The 19888-nt window shown below is 38.6% G+C and overlaps 1 long non-coding RNA gene across 1 annotated transcript in view; it reads left to right on the forward strand.

The window, feature by feature from the left end:
• The window catches only part of LOC138718591 (uncharacterized), a 126205-nt gene extending 106912 nt beyond the window's left edge, over window positions 1-19293 (forward strand). The window contains exon 3 of the long non-coding RNA XR_011337111.1: window positions 19157-19293. This is a non-coding gene — a long non-coding RNA (uncharacterized lncRNA). The remainder of the gene's footprint in view (window positions 1-19156) is intronic.
• The last annotated feature ends 595 nt before the right edge of the window (window positions 19294-19888 follow it).

A 19888-nucleotide genomic window follows, 5' to 3' on the forward strand; every position in this document is an offset into this window, starting at 1 on the left:
TTTTCAAGATTACATTGTTCATATGGGAGGGATGCCTGAGATTTAAGATTTGAGATTTTGACATCCATGTTACCCTGTTATGTTCTCCTTGTGTTTCAAGCTCTTGTTAAAATCCAGTGAAGCTGGAAATTAAGATAAATAAAAGAAAATGACAACACGCTGTACAAGTCCTTACTGGTTTTAGAACTCATTTGAAGTTACATAGTGCAGTTTACGTGTATATTTAAAAGATCCATAGTAATTTCTTAAAATAAAATACGTAGCATTTAGCATTCTCTGCAGTCTTGTTTGTGACTGTTGTCTCTCTCTAATAGGATGAATTACAGACTCTCATTACAATTACGTAAGAACAGTGCATCACTGTACAGATGCAATGCCAGTCTACGGTGTTTCCAGCCCAGTTCAAGAATTTTTGTACATACTACTCCTTTTCCTTCACTAAGAATAGTTCTCCCATACATTAGTTTTAGCCATTCTGGCCAGCTTTCTGGGAAAATTAGGAAGTAAAAAGCCATTCCTTCATTCCTGGCCATTCATTAGTATCTGTTTGGAAATAACAACTGAGCAGAACCAGTCTGTCTTTATATGGCAATTTCCCCACATATCATATAAGGAAGCATGAAAGAAAAACTGTCTGGCTTCTACTTTATCTATGCTTGAATCCCAGTTTTTACTCTTTCTTTCTTTTAATATTGTTCTTCTTTTGCATTTTCCCTTTTTTAATATCTCTATTCTTCCTTCTTTTCATTCCATTTCACTCTTCATATTTTAATTTGTCTTTCCACACTTCTTTCCTGCCACTTTTCCTACTCCTTTTCATCTTTCTACCTATCAGTTTTCTTTCTAATCTCTCTTATTTCCTTTAACATGTCAATTTAAAGCATTATTTTTATATTTTGTTGAGAAACTTTTCACAATGTTAAGTTATCATGTAAAATAGTACTGTGGAGTTTGAAAGTACATACACCTTGGCTTCCAAATTAAATTTTCTCCTCTTACAATTGAAGTAATTTCTTTTTGTATTTTGTATTTTTTTTAATTAATCATTTCCCGAGCATAATGTTGATAGGAAATACTCTCATACACAATTCTGACTTCCTAAAGAATATGGACAATTAAATTACCAAAAGGTCCCTTCTGATTTTTAATCTTGTCTCCTATGGTAGTTGTTAACTTTTTTTCCACAAGGATCAAACTCTCACCAATTTAATTCTTAATAAGACACTAGGATGTTAGCCTGTCTGAGACCTCAGTCTCTTTACAGTTGTATCTAAATTGGAGAAAGTATTTTCCAAGATATAGGCTTTGGGTTGTTTTCCCACAAACCCCAGGACTCTAATTTATTTGCAGTTCCATAAACATAAATAACGGTTTCATAAACATTAAGTGACCTTCTCTTTTATTCTGTAATATCAGACCCTGTAAGCAAGTACTTTAGTCCTTTAAGTTTCAGTTGCAAAATATAACCCTAAAATTGGTATTCCAAAATGCCTGCAGATAGATTCTGATCTGTGAGATTCATGTCTAGCACACTCTTATTTTTCATCCAATCCAATATACTATAGATAGCTTTGACAAAGTAAACTAAAACACACATACAAGGAGATAGGGTTACATTAACGTTTAAAAAAATGACTGGAGCATGGACAGTGTGGAAATTTTCCATCCTTCTTGAATGTCAACAGTGTGCTGCAGTCTTGTCCAATGCCACAACAATATTGCAGCAATCTGTGAAGTATATTAACTTAGCCTAGCAGTATAAAATTTTGTCATGCATAAGATATCAGAAAAAGTTGCAGCTTGTCTAGGTGTAGTGCATAATAGTTGTGAAGATAAATATGGGTGGATTTTTAAAAAGGAAAATAAAAAGATCCAGTTCCACTCCTTCACCTAAAACCAAAACATGCGGTCATTTTCAGGTAAAGATCAACTGCAGTACAGATAATCCCTGATTCTATACAATCCAATTAAAAACAAAGAAGAAATATCAAGAAAATGCCTTTGCCTACAACAACAGTGAGAGCAGGTCATGGGTACTGAATGTTCTTTCTCTTTTGTGTCAACTTAATTGTGATTTTCCTGCATGACATCCAAGTTACATAGAGATCAAAAGCCAGTTTAAGTTTTGGTTATTTCATATAATGTAATTTAATATAGCTTGCATACACTAATGTAAAATATGACATTTTTACTTTAAAACATAATATCCTGAAATAGAATGGGTCTAATCCACCTGTGAGCAGGAGTTGTGCAAATCGTTGTCCCTTTGGCACATTTAGTTTTTGTAAAAGCTGAGAGCAAAAGCTCAGTCATAAGGGCCAAAGAGTGCTGTTTTAGCTCTACAGACAACAGAGAGCTCGTATCGAGGAAGAATTTGGTCCTTAAAGTTAGTACAAGACACATGTACATATCAAACAAAGACCCCCCTCGAACATACTGCTAAGGCAGAAATGTGCTCAGCTATAATGACATTATAAAGGTAAGCCGTAAAAGCAGTCACCCCACTGACTAACAGGAAATATTAGGTTGGTGGGATAAATCACATCTTATGCTTAATTCACTGGTAAATTGCATTAGAGGTGTACAGTGTGGGAGCAGAGAATGCACACTGAGTAAAAAGCCTTGTTCTATCACTTAATTTCCTGGAATACTCAAAACAGTTCTTTGAAATTTGCTGGTGTGTGAAATCCTCATACCTACATGGTACTGTGGCTTATTACAAAAAGACCACCTCATTATCACATCACAAAGTATCCTACAGCAGAAGAAAAACATCCTCTTGCCTTTCACAAAACCACCCCATTTGTTTAGACATATTCAATGCCAACACTTCTGAATCAATGTCTGGAAATGTTTCCAAATGAATGACCACCAATTTTGCACAAAAGGCTCCAAGCAGGCAGTCATGCTAGGACAAAACAGTGTTTTGAACAGCGTTCAGAAATCTGTTAAGCCAGTGGTCAGTTGTTTTGCTTTGTTTTCTCTCCACCACAGTTTTTTCCCCCCCCTTCCATTATTTTATCATCTCTCAATGATAAAGTCTGACTACCCTGGCAAGGGTTCAGGAAGCAATACTGAGTACCCAATAACGTCTGCTGCTGGAATGAAATAAGTATCTATTCCAGCTCTAAATGGCTTTCTGTTCCACTGGTGCTGAAACTCCATGTTATCTATAACTTTGTCATCTAATGGGTATTTTATCTGGAGTTGTTCTAAGAATAGCAAAAAATGATTCATGTACATGGCAGACTAGGTCCTAAAATGTAAGTTGTAAACTGCACAGCTTAAGGATATAAGTTGGAAGACGAGAAATAACTCTGTGACCCTGAAGATACCAGCATACGCATCAAAAAGTGAATGGTGCCATTAAAATTCCAGGCTCACAGTATCCATGTTGTTTAAATACCTTACACATCTTCCTTTTTATTTCTTTGTTTGCTGTTGCTCCAGCTCTTTGATTTTCAGTTTCTTGCAGTAAATCCAGGACCAGAAACAGCAGCATGGGATACTTCAACTTTTGCTCTGTGAATTTCACGCTCTGTACAGGATGATGACTAAAGCTGACAAATATTTTCTAAGTTATCAAATAACATCACCCAGCTTCATACATTGATTTTGTTTATTTTATTAAGGACTATGGCAACAGATGTTAATGCGGTATAAATGAACACATCAAATTTCTCAGTGATGACAAGTCTTAGGGAAGTTTACTTGCATTCAACATGATACGTGACCTTTACCTGTTGCTCTCTGTTATATCAAATTACTCTACTTCCATAAAAAGATTTTTATATCCTACTATAGTGTAACATAAGGCATATTTCTTGAGGAGGATTAAAAATCTCTCTTTCCTGCTTAGCTTTATGTTAAAACAAATTCTGTCTTTCGCTAACACTTAAGAATGCTTTCTTTCAAGGGCAAGAGGAGTGTAAAGATTCAACTGGCTTACTTTGAATATAATTTATATAATTTTTTTTAAAGCAAAGACCCAATTATTGCTGTTGAAACATCAGCTTCACAAGTAGAATACTAGTTTAGTCAGTGGATAGTGTTTAAATTGACTCTTGTAGATTTAATATATAGGCTTCTGAGCATACTGGCACAACTTCAGCAATAGTTTACAAGTCTTTCCTGTTACTTGCTACACCAACATTGCAGAAACTCAATTGATCATAACATTGATATTTAGTGGAAAAAATATCATATTTCACTATGGTGGGGTTGTTAGGGTTTATTCACCAATGTTTTTTTCGCTGATCTGCTCCTAGCAGTTGAATTCTCTTCACAGGGGTGAAGGCTTCTATGTATCCCATGATAAACCTTCTAAGACACAGTGCACCTGTAGAGATGACTCATGCATTCGGCTTGTTGGACTTGATTTGCAAATGGCTCAGAAGTTGGTCATATTTCCCAGAAGTTAAAGCACAGGAGCTCTGAAAGGTTAATTGAAGAAGGGCAAAAGGATAGCTGAGAAACTAGAATAACATTTTAAAAGTTGCTATTGATGTTTTGAAAACTTTGCTTATTAGAGGATTATAATAAACTGTAATCTCAGTTGCATAGCCTCTGATTCAAACAAAATTGCTCATGTATCAAAACCACAGCAGGTTAGAAGGAGCACTAGCACAGACAAGAGAGTGTTCATTCTTTCTTGGGGCTTAAAACCAGTAAATTTTAAAGCACTGTGTGTGTTTTCCTTCCTCTCCCTCAAGAAATGTTTTGGGTTTTGTTTTTTTCATTCAGGCCAAATTTTCTTTTGAAAAAGTGCTAAATAACAGGCCTTTCAATTTTCCTTTTGTCTGTGAACTGCTGTCACTAATGATGCCAGCAGGAACAACTCCAGCTATACACATATGGATCAGAAGAAATGTTGAACTGCTTAGGAGGCATTTATGGGGTCCACTTTGCTGTGGGTTATATGCACCCATACAAGAATGAGTACTATGCATTTTGTGCATTCAGAAGAGACTTCTAGGGGCACAGTTACTGATGTTAATTTTGAGAGGTGGAAAGCAATTGCAATAGAGGGAAGCTCTTAAGCACAACAGCATGTAGTCTGTGTAGTCTGTGTTTGATGATGTGTTTATCCAACAGTGTAAGTTAATGTCTCAGGTAAAAGTAGCAGCATGCCATTTGTTAGAACAGAATTTTCAGCACATAGCTACTGGGGATTTAAAAGGCCACTCACATGTAGCTGTATGACTTTATGTTTATACCTTAACTAGTTAACTAAACTATTTCGGCTATGTCTGCATTTGAATAGGTAAACTTTACAGTTGCAGTCATATAAATGCATACCAGGCAGCACATCTGTGACTGACATTAGTGTCTCCCAGTTGCCAGCATGTGTTTTTCATCATAATACTTTTGAAAGAGAGAAATACACTTCTGAGTCAGAGAAGCTTTCCCACATTGGGTCTTGTATTGCAGAGAAACATATGAAAGACAGTTTTGCTAATTAGAAACCTTAAACAGTGCATAGTTATGCCTCTCCATCATCTACAGTTTGAGAGTCTATGCCACATTTTTCAGAAAGATAGATTACTAAATATGCATGTACACTATCTTCCACTTCTTTCTGCCTCCAATAGTTCTTGGGTCTATTGGCCCATTTCAATTGCATCTGAAAGTTTCACAACTCCCAATAACATTAAGTTTTTCAGGTTAAAACCCATGGTAAGGTAGAAAAGAGACAGCAGGCAGTAAAACTCATCAGTTCAGCAGCAGTTGCGCCAGTCAGTGTATGCGTACAGGCCAGCTAATCAGCTCATGTGTAGATCCAAACTAGTCTCATCATTTGAAGACTTCCTATTGATATGTGCCGAGTGGAAGGAGAACTGTGTTATTACGTGACCTGTCTCAATCAGATGGAGAAATCTATGATATACACTACTGGAAGACAGACTTTTCTTTAAGAATGAGCCATCAAAGTGTAGGCATCATGATTGCATAATTCAGTGACTCTCTTAGGAATAAATAATGAAGATATGCTCAAGACTTAATGTCAGATAGTAAATCATTGCTGGGTTTTTGAAAGATAGTGATCTCAGCATGGTTTCCATGCATGAAGCGGTTCTGCTGCTGTACTACAATTCTATGAATTGCATGGGTTTATTCTGTGCACTATTTTTAAATGCATGTTACTCTCTACTCTGCTTTACACAGTTGTAACATCACTTTGGGACTGGAGTGACTGACAGGACTTCACAAGTTTGTAAGACATTAATCATGTTTTGTTTTGATTAGATCCCAGTGTTTGGAACCCTAGAGTGCAATCAAAGGCAGTACCTAAACAAAGACAAATACATTAGCCATTTCTCCACTCAGAAGCATCCACAGTGCTGATAGGGTTAGGCTCATTGAAGTGTTCAGGATGCAGTGGGCAGTTAGCATCTCCAGTTTTCCACTAGTGGATTGATTATTCTGCCAGCTAATAAAAGTTTGCTAAAGATACTGCAGTGCCAATAAAATTCCTTAGGAAAAAGTTTGTTTCCAGATGACGACCAAGCCTGTCATCTTGGTCACCTAACATCTCCTTGAAGTACTTCAAGCAATGGGGCTGTCACTCTTAACTCTATGTCTTTCCTTTGAGATTATTTTAAATATTAGGCAGGTGGTTTACTTTTCCTCTGCCAAGTCCGTTGCTTATAGCTAGCTTCTCTCTTCTGTTTGCAGAGTTTTGCCTTCTACTTAGTTTGCATCTAAATTTCACTTCTAATTTATTTCTGTGTAGCTCTGGCTCCCCAGTGCTGCCCGAGGACATGAAAAGACGATACAGTACCATTAGTGTATTAATGTACAATAATACTGAGCTTACAGTATCAAAGTAATCCTCATTGATTGGTGTCTCTGAAGACACAAGGCAGAGAATAAAAATATAAAGCAGTACATTTTGCATCCAGTGGGAGCTTTAGTTCTTAGTACACTGCCAGGGACCGCCTCAGTAGCTGTATTTTGGAGAGCAAGTAGCCTCCTTGCAGAAAATGTTTGCTTCCATTTCTTCCTTGCCTACATTACTGTTCCCCATGATGGCAGTATGTAGATTATATCCATTACATTCTAGTAACTTGCTGCCTACAGGTACTTTTATTGTTTTTTAATCTCATGTGTTTATTAATTTATATTGTCCTTGCTTAGACATTATGTTTTCCCCTTGCCCCTCACTTTTTGTCCTTCTCTCAGCCTGCAAAGAATCACCTTAACTACAGCTGCAATAGAAGACAACAGTACCAAGCGCATTTGCAGTTTCTTGGGCAACTACAGATTTTGATCACAGGTGCAAAACTAACCAGAAAAAAAAAAACCTAAAGCAGTCTCAATCTTTCTTCTTCCAGAAAAGGTGTGGAATTGAAAGAAGTGTTTATAAGCAATGCAACCTGTACATGTTTATAGCCAAAGGAGACAACAGAACCAATAAAAATTCTAGGGAAAGGAGACAGCAGAACTTTAGTTTCAAGAGCAGCACTACATCAGGAGCAAATCGCTGGAGAATCTAGTCAACAAAAATTTGTATGTCATGTCAGGGAGCAGCAGGACTGGCTGCACTGTAAGGTTCAGGGAGCTGGAGTTGGCATCGCACACAGGAAGCAGCCCTGTGGTATAGCCCATCAAGAAGAGTAGAGCAGATCCAGTGATAGTACCAGAGTCAGTTGCAGCCCAATGATTGCTGGATAAGTGTAGAGATGAGACAGGTCTAACATCAAGCCAGAAAGTCAACTCAGAAGATAAGGATCAACAAGGTACATGACAAACATAACTGCAGCACGGTTCTGCTAGAGAAGTGATCTGCATGTAACTGCAGCTCCCAAGCAAAGGAACAGTGGTGAGGACCAGCAAGTCTTCTCCCGGCTCACCTTGTAGACATCTTTCATAACTACCTGATCCCATGACTACTGTGCTCTACAAGAGCTGCTGAGGCACACTGATAACTCCCCACTCACAGCTTTAATTTTGTCACCATTTGATTGGTTTGTGAATTACAGAATAGAGAGTAAGTATACACTGTATTATTTCATACAATGATAAATTTTAAATCAAAATGTAACGCGATGGTAAGTCAAATGCATTTATCAACATGATCACATATAAAACCCAAACTTATAAACTTGCCACTAGGAAAGGAATTTGTCTGAAAACTGTAAATTTCTAGAAATCCTGTTGACTGGCATTAATTTTACATTTTTAAGTTCTAATTATTCTATGTTAGAGAACTTAATTTAGACATCCACTATTTTGCACAGCCTTTATTATTCTTCCATTACTGATGACTATATACAGAACTCTGGGTCATCCCTTTTACCAATCTAATATTAAAATTATGTTAACAGTCCTCTAATCTCTTGAAATTCTGACAGTATTTCTGGATTTGTGAAAATCAGCACCAGTGCATGCAGCAGGGAGAACTCTTGTGCAGAAGCAGCTTGATTTTCTATCATGAATATAAGAACTCATAAACCAGTTCATTTCCCCACACAGAGTATACAGGAGTACATGAAGAATACTCTTTAACATGCCTTCCCTCCATCCACAATTTTCTCCACAGACAAGGGATGACTTACTAACATCTTCTACTAAGGTAAGTTCTAGTGTTGATCTTCAGCTCCTGCCTTTCAGTCTGCTTTCTGGAATGGTATTTCTTGTTGATTAGATTTTTAGTCCATTGAAGATGGGATCCTTTCTATAGGATGCCTAAATGGACAATCATTACTAACAGAGCTAGGTATTCTACGTTGGGATATATGACAGTGTTTTAAGAATTTTCCTTTGCCATCTTTCTTTTCAAGCATACTTAATCAACTGTCTCTGTACAAGTGCCAAGACCTTAGAATCACAGGGCAAATTCAGTGAATTATAGCCCTTATACACAACTAGTACCCTGTCCACTAACTAAAAGCCCTTAGTATCTTTGCCCTGTATATTCTTTAAAATCTCCAGCATCTAAAGGGTCCTTAAGTGTCCTCTTTTTCTCATAGCCTATATTGAACCTTGTTTTTTGCTTTAGTAGCCTGCATCCTCTTTTTTCTTTATTTTTCATATCTACTGGAAAGAAACTAGCATAATTTTGCTGTTAGAAAGGTCTTTCCTTTCTCCTTTCAAGCTTTCAGAATTTCATCTGGCTTCTAGAGCTTCACACGACTATCATTAGGTTTGCTAGGCCAGATCACAATTATGTGTCAGTCTTCTCACTGTCTGAGGCTGACTAACTGCTCCATCCTAATTATTTGTCATCTGATGAATCTTCTCTAGATTTTTCCTAAGACAAGTAAGCAGCTCTTCAAAAACTTGAAAAAAGCCCTTCTGTGATAAAGGAGAAGGGAATACAGCTTACCAGTTTTTTTCCTTTGTGTAACATCATTTGATGGTACTTTAAAAGCTGTACTCTGTTATCTCAGGTCATTTCATAACTTTGATGTCCTGATTATTTCTGGAACAGATCTTTTATCCTGTTGCTTTGCACCCAACACTGTCAAGAGATATATGCATCTGCCTCATTCTGGACTTGGTGGTGGATAGTTCATCTTTTACCCCCTGTGGAATTCATCTTTTGTCTCCAGTCATCTCAAATGATCTGTCTTCATGACTGAAGGGCTGAGAGGTAATTCAGAACTGACAGGCAGCTGAGTGAAGGAGCTGCTCTTACTTCAGAGTTCAATTCTATCCCTTCAGATTGTGAACAGAGACAAAAACATTTATTGTTTAAGCAGCACACTATTGAGAAACAAATAAATCACCTGTAAAATCAATAACCTAATTAACTAATAAACACATTACTACTACTAAACTACATTTAGTATTTTTGCCTAATACAACACACAATTTTAAATCTAAGATTTTTTATTAAAAGCTATGAATCATAACTGCTATTGAATTACATGTTCATCTACTATGCCTCCTATACCTCTTAGTGCTGGGGTTCCAATCTTCAAGTCTATCCATCATTACTCCACCCTTTTACGCCAAATTGCTTGAACATAAACCTGATTGAGGAGGTGAATGAGGGAGTGACCTGAGGGATTTTCTCTTTGGTGTCCCAGTGGTCTTGCATCCACAACTGTATTCCTTGCCATAGACATCCACAATCATAGTAGCTAAAGATTCAACCTCTTGTTCTTTACATGATTTTTTATCTTGCTTCCCATTTCTTCAACCTCTGGACTCACTTTTTCACCTCCTCCACATCTCCATTTCTATGCCTAAATTCCTCCCAAAAAGACAAAAACCCTCTAATTGGTTTTTTTTTGAGTTTTTATCCCCCTTGTTATTTCCAATTCTGCTACACCTGTTCTTAAATCTGGTGTTTCTGCTGTTGTTTCTCCAGAAATAGAATAGTAGAATCACAGAATCCTAGAATCATAGAATGGTTTGAGTTAGAAGGGACCTTAGACCTTAAAGATCATATAATTTACCCACCCACCCCCAACATGGGCAGGGACACGTCCCACTAGATCAGGCTGCTCAAGGCCCCATCCAACTTAGCCTTGAACATCTCCAGGAATGGGGCATCCACAACTTCCCTGGGCAACCTGTTCCAGTGCCTCACCACCCTCATTGTGAAAAAATTCTTCCTTATATCTAGTCTAAATCTGCCCCTCTCCAGTTTATACCCGTTTTTCCTGGTCCTATCACTACATGCCCCTGTGAATAGTCCCTCCCCAGGTTTCTTTTACGCCACCTTCAAGTACTGGAAAGTTGCTATAAGGTCTTCTCAGAACCTTCTTTTCTCCAGGGTGAACAAGCCCACCTCTCTCAGCCTGTCCTTATGTCAGAGGTGCTCCAGCCCCCTGATCATCCTTGTAGCCCTCCTCTGGACCCGTTCCAAGAATTCCATAACCTTCTTATATTGAGGATTCCAGAACTGGACATAATACTCCAGGTGGTGCCTCACAAGAGAGGAACAGAGGGGCATATCTGCTGGCCACACTTCTTTTTGATGCAGCCCAGGATATGGTTTGCCTTCTGGGCTGCAAGTATGCATTGCCAGCCCATGTCAAGATTCTCATCAAGCAGCACAGCCAAGTCCTTCTGTGCAGGGCTGCTCTCAATCACATCACCCCCAATCCGGTAATGAAATCGGAGATTGCCCTGACCCAGGTGTAGGACCTTGCACTTGGCCTCGTTGAACCTCATGAGGTTCTCACAAGCCCACTTCTCCAGTCTGTCTGGGTCCCACTGGATGACATCATGTCCTTCTGGTGTGACTGCTGCACCACTCAACTTGGTGTCATATGCAAACTTGCAGAGGGTGCACTCGATCTCGCTGTCTGTATCACTGATGAAGATATTGAACATCACCAAAGGCCTCTTGCTCACAGTGGTGATGGGCCACTGGACCAGATCTCCACAGCAACTCACACAATGACTATCCTGAAAGTTTCTGGGTTGCCATCTTAACCATCATAACCTCAGGAATATTATGTCAATGTACTCTCTATATGCAGACCTTGTGTGCCTGTTCAAATCATTGCGTATAGCAGAATCATAGAATGGGTTGGATTGGAAGGGACCTTATAAAACCTTATAGAAAATCTAGTTTCCTCCCCCCAGCCATGGGCAGGGACACCTTCCACTAAATCAGGTCTCATGAGACTGGAGTAGATGGAGAAAATCACCTCCCTCAACCTGGTGGTCATGCTTTTGATGCAGCCCAGGATATGCTTGACTTTCTGAGCTGCAAGAGCATGCTGCCAGCTCATGTTGAGCTTTTCTTTCACCAAGTCCTTCTCTTCAGGGCTACTCTCAATCCATTCTCTGCCAAGCCTGTGTTTGTACTTGGGATTGCCCTGATCTAGGTGCAGGACCTTGCCTTTGGCCTTGTTGAACTTCACAACGTTCACTCAGGCTCACCTCTCAAGCCTGTCAAGGTCCATATTGATGTCACTCATTCCCCCACCATGTCAACCACACCATATAGATTAGTGTCATCAGCAAACTTTCTCAGAGTGCCCTCAAATCTCACTGGCTGTGACTGTGACTACATGCTAAACAGCACTTGTTCCAATACAGACCATGAGGAACACCACATGTCACTGATCTCCACATGGACATCAATCCATTGACCACAACTGTTTGAGTGCAATCATCCAGCTAGTTCTTATCCCTGCCCACACTGAGTCAGAGCTGCTGCTTGCTCTTCAGGACCCCACCCTTTCCTGCTCTGGGAGGGCTGGAGAACCCTTTCTTTCCCTCTGATTTTGATGCTACAGTTTTGCTGCAATTTTGCCACTTTAAGAGTCATCCCCTGGCACGATTGTTCTGGAGCCCTTTGCCTCAGTGGCTTTTGCTGAAAATGCAGCTCACTTCTGATTTTTATTTCTGAGTCTGCTCAACTGAGAATGTTAAACTGTGCAAAACAGGGGTTTGTGAACATGGCATGGAGATGCCAATAAACCTTGATTCAAAGTGAATTATTTTTGGTAAGAAGTGCCTGTGTTCTTTCATTCAAAAAGAAGTACTGACAAGCAACTCTAGCAGTCCTAATATAAGCAGTTCTCACATTGCTGCCAGTGTAATTCTGACTGCATAATGAGGTGTTATAATAAATAAATGTTTTCAGAGTTAAACATTGCCCCTTCCCTGGAACTGTTCAAGGCCACGTTGGATGGAGCCTTGAGCAGCCTGGAATAGTAGGAGGTGTCCTTGCCCATGGCAGGGGGGTTGGAACCAGATGACCTTTAAAGTCCCTTCCAACCCACACCATTCTATGATTCTATGATTCTATGATTCTAACACTAATCAAATTTAAAACATGTACTAATGGTAAGTGATTTTAACTTAGCACTCTAATTATATGAGCAGATGGCACAGAATCTTACTTTAGGCAGTAAATTGTTAAAAAATACAAAGGAACAATCCCAGCAAAACAATAGATTTCTGTATAATACCGTATACCACTGCACTTCACTGTAAGCGTCCACAAACTTGAACAATGAACACTTTCCATAATAAGATATATGGCATATGAATCAAGAAGTTAAGTGAAATCTTCCCTCCTCTGTAATAATATTTGAAGTTCATAGAGATGGAGGTCTTACCAAAATCATCATGCCATTTTATTCCTGTTTATTAGTTATGGATGCATGTGGAACTGGAAAAAATAGGCCTATTATGCCAATGATGCCATGTCATGTTCCCAATGTAGAAGAAACAAACAATATTGAATTATGAGAGTTCATTCAAAGCTACATACAGGAACTAAAGTGAATTTGGTGGAAATTGTTTAAGCAAGAAAAGGCTATAGAAACTGCAACAAGTTTGCTTTCTTACTTTTTGGAGGAAGGAGAGGAATATGAGAAGGATGAAAAAGCAGAATTTTCCCAGTATGTTTTATTTCTGAATGTTTACACCAGTCCAAATAATCTTTTCCTAGAGGGATGATTGCCTGTGTGATCACTAGTTCTCTGTGCTGATTTACAGGACAGAATGCATCAATCCAATCAGCAAGTCACTTTTGTGTGTGTGTGCTGTACAAGCTGTCTGTGAAGTGCTGCCTGTGCCACTGGATTTAAAAAGCAGAACAGCTTCAGGAGTTTTTATCTCTGCATGACTGCTGGCTAGGGATTTGAACAGAAAAGAAAACTGCAAGAGGAAATTGTTTTGGACAAGAATAGCTTCTGTACATAATTCTTATTAATTTGAAGATGAAATGCAGTCTCTTAGAAACAAAAAAAAAGATACTGTATGACGGTTTGCTCAATATGGTTATTGCTACAGGATTCAGCTCCATTTTCTAAGGTTTAGAACTGACTACACAGCACTGTGTTTTTACTGGGAACAGAATTACTGGAATTGTTCTTCTTGGAGATGAAATGTGCAAAGAACAAAAGGAATCAGATAAGAGTGAAACTCTGTTTCCCAGTGCAGAAGAAATGCATGGCAGCTTCAAGGATGAAAGAGTGACTCCTATTTTTAAATTTGTTACATTTTTAGTTTTATTTTGAACATGGTTTTGGTCAGGAAAGCTAAATTTGATATTGAAGGAAGACAGTACAAAGTATAATTTGACTTGAGCATAAACACCTACTAAAACAACCAAAATAAAATTTTTATTCTGGGGCGGTGTTCAAAGATTTTGTCCTCTTCTTTTTACTTAATAAACCACAGTAAATATTTACTTCCATATCTAAGTGAAAATAGACTTCTGAACGCATGGTAGAACAAAGTCTCACTGCCAGTTTCTGGGGCAGAAGAAAGTGAGAAAGCTGTGTATGTCATAGAATCACCAGGATAGAAAAGACCTCTTGGATCATCGAATCCAACCATTCCTGTCTGCCACTAAACCATGTCCCTGAGCACCTCATCTACCTATCTTTTAAATACCTCCAGGGATGGTGACTCCACCACCTCCTGGGAAGCCTGTTCCAGTGCCCAATGACCCTTTCTGTGAAAAATTTCTTTCTGATATCTAGTCGGAACCTCCCCTTGCATAGCTTGAGGCGTTTCCCCTTTGTCCTGTCCCCTGTCACTTGGGAGAAGAGGCCAGCTCCCTCCTCTCTTCAACCTCCTTTCAGGTAGTTGTAGAGAGCAATAAGGTCACCCCTCAGCCTCCTCTTCTCAAGGCTAAACAACCCCAGCTCCCTCAGCTGCTCCTCATAAGACTTGTTCTCCAGCCTCTTCACCAGCTTTGTTTCTCCTCTCTGGACACTCTTCAGAGCCCCAGCATCCTTCTTGTAGCGAGGGGCCCAGATCTTCCTGATTAACCAAGCTGGGTTTTTCCCCTTCTGGCTCATTTTCTGGCACATGGGGACAGTTTGCTCCTGCACTGCCATGGTTTCCTTCTTGAAGAGTACCCAGTGCTCATGGGCTCCCTTGCCCTTAAGGACTCACTCCCATGGGACTTTATCAACTAGCCTTCTGAACACTCCAGAGTCTGCCCTCTGGAAGTTAAAGCTGGTCGTTCTGCTAACACCCCTCCTCACCTCACCTAGAACTGAGAATTCTATCATCTCATGATTGCTTTGCCCCATGTGTCCTCCAGCCATCACAACCTCCACAAGATGTTCTCGGTTCACAAAGAGCAGGTCCAGGAGGGCATCTTCCCTTATCGGCTCATTCACCAGTTGTGTAAAAAATTGTCTTACACACACTCCAGGAGCCTCCTAGACTCCTTTCTCTCTGCTGTATTGTACTTCCAGCAGACAACTGATAGATTAAAGTCTCCCACAAGGACAAGAGCTATAGCGATCTTGAGACTTCTCCCAGTTGTTTGTAGAAGAGCTCGTCAGCTTCTTCTTCTTGGCTGGGTGGTCTATAACTGGCTCCCATCACAACATCTGCTTTCTTGTGGACTCCTCTGATTTTTACCCACAGACACCCAATCCTGTCATCACCATAATCGAGCTCAATGGTATCAAAGCACTCTCTAACATAGGCTCTAACATGTCATAGGCTTTTGAACAACATTTCTGTACTGTTTATATATATATATACACTTTTGATTTCTTTGGCCTAGATGATTGATGTCTGCACATGTCTCAGTAAGAGTAGTTTCCAAACAGTAGAAGAAATTGGTTCTATAATTTAATGATATAAGTGGTATTCTGCTCTTAAAGGTGAAAGTTTCCTTTCTCCTTCTTTTATTTTACTTTCTCTTCCTCAGTAATTTAAAGCAATTTTATAAGTATCAAAACTTAGCACAAGAATCATATGTGTGTCCTTTGCCTGATCATAAAGTTATTAGTTTGAGAATAAAATATTGCATTCTACATAATATACCTGTTCGTTTGATGAGTGATTCACTGTTACCAAGTGCAATTAACTACTAGTCAAATGTAAAGATCATGAAAATAAGAATAGAAGCATAACTGGAGTGGGCAATACAGGCAAACAATAAGAAACCCATTTTTGGACCTGACAGGTACCTAACTTTAAATATGCCTGGCTATTCAAGCAGGGAACCACGTCCTATGTCATACAAAAAATTTATTATCTTTATAGTATTTTCTGAAGCTTTTGTTTAAGAAAAAGCAGCCAGTACAGTAATTTAGATGAAATTACTTACAAAATAAGAGAACAAAATAAGAAAAGTTATTTTAAGATATCATTTAAAAGTTATTATACCTGAAAGATGCAGAAATAGCTAAATAGACTCATTCATCCAGCAATCATCATAAAGACTGCATGAAATCTGGAGCACAGATGGGTGCGGCTTCTCAGGATAAATTATATGGGTTCTTCTAATTATAGTCATTCTACATTTCAAATACAATTCCATTTAGAGGAAATTGTTCATGAAAATTGTTAAATAGATGGTAACTATACAGACCTACTGACCCTGAATATAAATGATAAGTCACATGACCTAATGAGAATTCAACCTGATAACTACAGATAATAAAAAAACCTTAAGTACAAATTATCTGTGAAAAGTTTCCATCGAATTTTGGGGGTTTTTTGCTTTGTTTTTGACTTTATTTTGTTTTTAAGCAAATGTAACCACAGGGACTATGTGAGTTAGCGAAGATTGCTACATTAGCAGTATTTTAAACTTTGCCTCTGTTTAACATTTTGATTTTCTCACAGTACATATGTTTGATGTTGACCTAAAATCTCATGAGTGATGGTAAGCAAATTTTAAGATGACCAAAAAGTCTTCAAAAGAAAAAGAATTAATAGCTCCTGTAAAGAAACATATCATAAACCAATACAAACTCTTTGATTAAGAACATAGAGTACAAATATGGCATGCAAAATGAGAAGAGAAGTATTTATAAAAAGTATATTAAGAATTAAAATTCCTTTTTAAAAATATTATAATGTATTTAAATAAAGTTTAGATTCTGAAAATTCTTGGTGTACATCTTTTCAGTTTGGGTGTATTTGGTTAGAATGCAAGTATAAATAGCGTAAAACCAAAAAGAACCATTGCTCTTAGAAAGACATGTAATCATCATGGTTTATTTCCATCCCAGCTTGATCAGCACCCAAAGATGAGCAGACTCCAAGGGAAAGAGAAAAGGGAAATGAGAAAAAGAGACTTGTGGGTTAGAAGGTAAAACTAAAACGAATTTAAAGAAACAAGAACAACAATAATAATGAAAATACTACTAATAAGAAAATAAAAATATATACAAATACAAGAAACTACTGCCTCAGTCCCCAGTGATAATGTCACCACAAACACTGCAGAGGAGGCATGGGGAAAAGATCCCTGGCTTAAATCAGAGGCAGGAGGGAGCTGGATTCAGGAACTGGATTCAGGAACACAGGGATCTGGTATCAAAGGCAAAAAGACAGATGAGATGCTGACTGGATGTCAGCCATCAAAGAAGAGCACCTCACTCCCATGATCTCTCAGTCTTGTACCAAGTATGATGTATATGGAATGCAATAATCTGTTGGTCTGTTTTGGGTCACCTGTCCTGTCTGTTCCTCCCTGCAGGTACAACTCTTTTTTGCCCCTTTCACTTACAGCATTTCACCAACTTGAGGATGACCTTGGTTTCTATAGGAATAAGTATAAGGAACTGCCCTCCTGCATATTAATGCCCTGTGCTACCACTTCTAGAGAGAAACATTGTTGGAAAATCATGTAGTTAACTTTCAGAAAGTGTAGCTATTTAGATGAGTATTAGCTGAAAAGGTAGAAAAACTGCTTCTGCTTTAGCTCAAATCAGAACAGTAATTCAACCCTCAAGTTTCGAAAGACATCTGTCAGAAGCAAGCCATAGACTTATCCTGACTTTGTAGGTCTGCTTTTTGAGAAAGACCAATAAATAATTCAGGAAGAGACTGATAACCCTATATTTCTTTCTGGGTATTCATCTATAAAGTACCTTTAGACCTGCCTTTTCTCTATTATTTCTAGGTGTTGATGGAGAATTTTACTAGCTAAGGCAATACAAAGAGTATTCAAATGTTTCCATCATATTCTTCAAGTTTTCTTTAGGACATACTTTATTCAATTATTGATGATAAAAAGGTTCTGAGTAATAAAAATCTTTAAAAATTATTTGCCTATTTATATCACTTGGAAAGAAGCAAAGCAATCATTTCTGACCTTCAAAGCTTTCTCTCCATATTTTTTTTTATCCATAACTCTCCCTACACTACCATAGTTCTCCCTACACTAGCGGAGAATTAGGACTAGCTTTAGTTATATATACTAGCTTTTAGCTAAAATAGCATGGTCGTAGTATGAACTCTTGTCCATACAAACTCAAAATGTCAAAGCTTGGGAGAAGATTCAGGAAAATGGCCTGTGCTTAGGAATATGTTCTTTGTATTGCTGAAAAAATTCAAGACCCAAATCTAAGCTCACCAGTATGTTTCCATTTACTTTCACCCACGGCAACACATACACACAATTATATTAACACATATTGACAGTGACAGAAAGGGTGTATCAGACATTTTACATGCCGACATACACACAAGGAAAGCATTCTCTTGGAACAGAATATGATTGTGTATAAGCTATCTCATGGCTGTTTAAGCCATATAGTAAAATCAAGAATTTAAAATTGTGATCTCTATTTCCTAGCTCAGTATAAACTTTAAATTAGATTATTACTAGTAGGGTAAGCTGCAGCGGTATAATAAAAAAGAAGTTACTGAATACAGATTAGAATTGTAACTAAAAGATCCTGAGTCTGGGAAAACACTGGCCAGTACCTTCAGGTCTTACTGGCCATTGACACCTTCATGACTGTGGATATTGCTTGTTTGCCTTTCAGCAGCTCCTGTATGCAATGGCAGATGCTACTTCCTTTGGCCTTCCTTTCTCCCTTCTCCCAGGTTTGACCACTTCTGGTTTTGAACCAATGAAATCTTATTTCACAGTGTATAAAAAAAATAGACACAAGTTCAGAGAAGTTCAACAGTGATAAACTGTGTTTTGCATAGGAAGGATTCCCTAAACTGCATGAATCCACAGATACCTTCTGTCCACCTACCTGCACATGATTTGTGTCTCTTTACCCCTCAGTCGTAAGCTACAGTACCTATGCGAGATGGTGATCAGCTCAGTTTACACCCCATACAACAGCTTTTCTTCATGATTGTGTAGTCCTGTTCATAAATGTGTGCCAAAAATCCAAATCACACCTGTAACTCCATTATGACAGAAAGACTAGAAGACAAAACTCCTCCAGTTGCATCCCCCTGTTAACAGCATTCTGTACCATTTTCCTCCCCCCTGTTGTACCTTTCTCTCATCCAGATTCCTGCATGCTGTTCAGTCTGACCTTTAGTGTGTGAGGGGGAAAGGCTCTGTAAGGTTCAAGGAGCCAGGACTGTGAGGACTTCTGGCAGGGGACACACACAGGAAGCAGGACCATGACACCCCAGCGAGAAGAGTGCCCAGAGTCAGACAGCACTGCTCAAGCTCGGGCTGAAGGTCCAAATCAAAGGCATATGTGGCCAAGTACAGGCACCGGTGCAAAAATGGCTAAAGCAAGAGCTTCTCCTGAGAGAAGGGGAACAAACCCACACAATGGTTTTGCACAGCTCTTCCAACAAACAACTCTATGCTTCAGGGTTGGACTTCCTCACTATCATAGCGGGCCTAGAGCACAGGCAGCCAAACCCTGCACATCCAATGCCTGACAGTTAGGCAAAGGTGTTGACAGGAGTTGACATTTGGTTGCTGCTCATCCCCTGCAGAGCTAGCTGAAGCAGAATAGGATGAGCTGGCTGAAATCTGAGAAATTCTCTTTCGTTTTCATGTGAATCATGGTTTACCAAAGGTTTAACCGACTTTACCTTTTTCCTGTTTCCTCCAAGAACAGTTATTAAGGAAAGTGACCTTATTTAACACGGTGAATAGATTTGTAATATATTAAATCGCTTCTATGTTGAGACATCATCACAATTGTCACAAAAAAAGTCCTTAACACAAGGCTTGACATTCAAGAGAAGATAAAATTCTGTGGGCTGTATAAAAAATTAAATT

The sequence above is a fragment of the Phaenicophaeus curvirostris genome, chromosome 3 (assembly GCF_032191515.1).
Source record: "Phaenicophaeus curvirostris isolate KB17595 chromosome 3, BPBGC_Pcur_1.0, whole genome shotgun sequence".
Classification (NCBI taxonomy): Eukaryota; Metazoa; Chordata; class Aves; order Cuculiformes; family Cuculidae; genus Phaenicophaeus; species Phaenicophaeus curvirostris.